This window comes from Falco punctatus, assembly GCF_963210335.1.
Source record: "Falco punctatus genome assembly, contig: scaffold_28, whole genome shotgun sequence".
Classification (NCBI taxonomy): Eukaryota; Metazoa; Chordata; class Aves; order Falconiformes; family Falconidae; genus Falco; species Falco punctatus.
In genome coordinates, this window is record NW_027660251.1 from 932,961 (window position 1) to 936,947 (window position 3,987).

The window sequence follows — 3,987 nt, forward strand, 5'->3', positions numbered from 1 at the left end:
AAAACTTCACCGTACTCAGTGCAGCGGTAGGGCTTCTCGCCAGTGTGCACCCGCCGATGCTGGGCAAGGTGGAACCCCCAAACGAAGCCCTTGCCGCAGTTGCTGCACTTGTGGGAATTCTCGGTGGCATGGCCCTGGCCGTGTGCTGCCAGCTCAGTGGCACCAGCAAAGCGCTTGCCACAGTCACTGCACTTGTGTGGCCGGTCGCTGGCATGGGTACGGCGATGCTGGAGGAGGTGGGAGCTCTGGCTGTAGATCTCGCTGCTCTCTGGGTAGCTGAATGGCTGCTTGCCTGTGTGCACCTGCTGGTGCCGCTCCAAATGTGATGCCCACGGGAAGCTCTTGCCGCAGTCAGTGCAGCTAAACGGCCATTCCCTTGCCGGCCCCGCTATGTAGAGGTTTAGCACAGTCCAGTTTGGGGACCACCGCGGCTTTGGGCATCCTGGCAGCACTGCGTGACATGGCTTTATCCAGGCGCTTCGTCTTCCTCCTGTTCGAGCCAAGGGTCTTCTCCCTTTCTGGGCTATGGGATGAACACGTTTTGAGCTCCTCACAGCTCTCCTCTGCTGCTCCTTCCTCTGCTGCTTTTTCACTCACCAGCCCCTGTGCTGCTGGGGAAATCTGAAAAGGAGAAAAAGGGGTGAGCGTGGCCTTGACCGGAGCAGGGAGCGGCTTTTAAATGGATGCAGCAGGAACAGGATTCCCCTAAAAAACTTGGGTCTTTCGGAGAGGAGGAGGAAGAGAGATGCGATGGGAGACCTGATCCCAGTTTGAACTGGGAACGTGGAACCAAAAGTGGAGAGATCAAGAACATTTTTCTGCAGAAAAAAAAACTAAGGAGATGGCTGGGGTTTGCAGAAATCCCGCTTGAAACCTGCCTGGATTCCTCCTCCTCTCTTCCCATCCTGCTTGCAAGCTCCAAGCTCTTTGCTTCCCTGTCAGAGACTTGGGGGGGGAGGGCGGCAGCGGGGAAGGACGAGCAGGGAAAAAAGGAGGGGGATGTTCACAGAAAGAGGATATTTTTTGTTTGCTTACCAAGAGACATCAGCGTTTCGTAGCTCTCGTGCATCATGTCCTGGTACAGGGCCTTCTGCCACGGGTCCAGCATCACCCATGGCTCCATAGTGGGGAGAAGTGCAGGCAGCCAGGAAAATGAGGGTTTCTCCCTCTGTTCCTCACTCAGGGCTCGTCAAAATCTCCTGTAGGGAAGAGAAATCCCTTTAAATGGAGGAATTCCCTTATGTGGTGCTTCTTGTGTGGGTTTTGATGCTTTTTCTGGGGGTGCCTCGAGAAACGTGGTGAGGAACATCCCCAAGAGCCAGCCCCTGCATGTTCCAGCCCCGATGCAGCTGAGGACCCGCTGCTGAGCGGGAAGACATCCCTGCTCAAGGTTTTTCCCTGCCAAGCCTGGAGCTGGCTCGGTAGGGCTTTCCCTGGGTGAAATGTCTGAAATACTCCTCCTTCCCAGGCTAAGACTGCCAGAGGGGGGGATGGCAAGCCCCCACCTTGCACCTGCTGCCCGTCGAGCTCCCACAGCGGGCACAATGGAGGCAGTGCCGGGCATGACTCTGCTCCAGAAGCCCCGGCCGCTATCCAGAGAGAGGAGGCGCCATGAAGCAGCCAAGAACCAGCTCCCTGACACGATGTTTACCCAGAGCCCTCTAGAGGTAACCCAGCCCCAGCTCCCCCCGACCCTCCGGCTCCCCAGCACCTGTGGGGCGCACGCAGGACCCCCTCATGGCTCTGCCCCATCATCCACATTGCCCCCACGCCCTTCCCTTTCACCCAGCATTTTTAGAGCCCCAGCCTCGCTAGAAACTCTGCCGGGGGATCACAACAGCAGAGGAGTGAGGGTGTAAGGGAATCGTAAAGAAACAGTCTTTCAAGTCTATCACAACAATTTTGTCTCTTCTGAGGATCATCATAAAAGTTGGAAGACCAGGTTGCAAAACTCCCATCGCTAAAATCTGATCATTAACCTTCCATAAATCACGTCCCAGTTATGTGCATCAAGATCATTAACCACTACAAGACAAGCTAACGAGCTGGTCATCTGCCCATCACCCTCCAAAACAGCATCACGAACAACACCAGACCAACGCTGTAGCATTGGATCTTTTCTCCAGTTCAGCGTCGGAGGGGTACTTGGGCTAACCGGAGGAATTACAGGTACCGAAGTAGTAGGCAGGTTCATTTCAACTCGCTTTTCCAGGTTTCTTAGTTTACCAATTACCTCCTGTAAGGATTTCTCTGTACTCTTATCACAAGGCTTCTCCCCGCCTTCCTCCTCAGACCCGTCCGATGGCGTTTCAGGACGAGGAGGGTACGTCACCGCACGGCGCTTCTGCCCCCCTGACGTGACCTACGCGCTGTCACCACCCGCCGTTTCGGCCTTGCTCCACCCACAGCTCCGATTGGTGCAGCAGGACGCGCTGCCCCGCCCTCCTGAAACGGCCTTGCTCCACCCACAGCTCCGATTGGTGCAGCAGGACGCGCTGCCCCGCCCTCCTGAAACGGCCTTGCTCCACCCACAGCTCCGATTGGTGCAGCAGGACGCGCTGCCCCGCCCTCCTGAAACAGCCTTGCTCCACCCACAGCCCCGATTGGTGCAGCAGGACGCGCTGCCCCGCCCTCCTGAAACGGCCTTGCTCCACCCACAGCTCCGATTGGTGCAGCAGGACGCGCTGCCCCGCCCTCCTGGGGAGGCCCGGCAGCCTTTTTCGGGTTCGGCTCAGTTACCGCAGGCTCCCGAGGAAGAACTCCCGGTCTGTCCGCTGTCTTATCTAAAAGCTCCGGCACTGTTGAACACGCAGGGGCGGACATACCCTTCATGGGACGAGTATGCCCAACTCCGAAAAGTGTATCCGAGAGAGAAGGCTTAGGTGAATCACCCTTCTGCTCCACCGGCTTTTCTACCACATCTCCCACCAATGTTTCTATGGCTGCCGCCGCTACTTTTTTTTCCGCCTTCATAGTTTCCAGAGTGTTAACTGTCGACTGCCACGTAGCTCCTAACGATTTAGCTTCTTTTCCTTCTTTGCCTCCCTCGATCATAGTATCCCAGAGGCAATTTCCCACTTCTCTCCATTCCGCAATACTAAACAATAACGAGGGCTTGGGGATCTTATTTTTTTTTTTTCGTGCCCAGCGAACTAAGGTCTCCACTTCTGTGTCTTTAACGCCCTCCCCTCTCCTAAGGAGGATGCCAGTTAACAGTTTCATTGCCGCGTCTACTTCCATCGCGGTCTTCTCAGAGCTCCCCCCTCTCACAGAAAGGGTATCAGCCCCGGCGCTCGCGTCGCGGTCTTCCGTAGCGCCCCCCGCTCACAGAGAGGAAATCAGCGCGGAGCCCCGCCGCGATTTACTCGTCGCGATCTTACCACCAGCGGGGGTGCGATCTGCAGCTCTACGCCGAACGCTGGACTCCGCTTTTCGCCTTCCAGGTTCCGCCGCTCCGACCTCCAGCTCCCTAATCGGACAGCGTCCCTTCGGGGCCGATGCACGGAGACTGCTGCATTTCAGCGAACAGCGTTTAAGCTAAAACGCATTTAAGCGAATAAATGGGGCCCTGTTCGGGCACCAGACGAAGAGGGTCCCCCGTGGAGAGTCGGCCAACTCACGACACCCACACCAATACGGCTACATGCCGCGCTCACTTCGTTAAACACACAGCTCATATATATAACTTAAACCGACCGCCCACCCGACTTTACACACAGGTGATTGGATAAGAGTCTCTGGCCACGTGGGGTCCGTGTCGCTGACTGGTGGGCACGCTGCAGGCGCCCGATCAGAGTGTGCCGATGCGTGGGTGCTGATTCCGCGGTTCCCGGGGCTTGCTCTGCCCCTGGCTTCTGGTTCGTGCATAGCTTGCTTTGTTTCTCACCCTGCTTGTTCCCAGTGAACAGTGAATGCTGTACCACTTATCTAAAGGATGACACACCTATGTTTAGTTAAAAGTCAGGAGATGTCCAAGGACCCTTATTG

At 56.4% G+C, this 3,987-nt stretch overlaps 1 long non-coding RNA gene across 3 annotated transcripts; it reads right to left on the reverse strand.

Moving 5' to 3' along the window:
* Positions 1–462: 462 nt before the first annotated feature.
* On the reverse strand, positions 463–3,486 carry LOC308057387. 3 transcript variants are annotated; one of them, XR_013925243.1, is made up of 3 exons: positions 3,381–3,486; positions 1,036–1,196; positions 463–608 (listed from the first exon to the last, which is right to left on the reverse strand). It is a non-coding gene; the product is annotated as an uncharacterized lncRNA (long non-coding RNA). The 3 variants fall into 3 exon arrangements; XR_013925244.1 differs by having other exon boundaries at positions 465–611; positions 1,036–1,218; positions 3,381–3,482; XR_013925245.1 differs by having other exon boundaries at positions 471–611.
* Between the last annotated feature and the right edge of the window lie 501 nt (positions 3,487–3,987).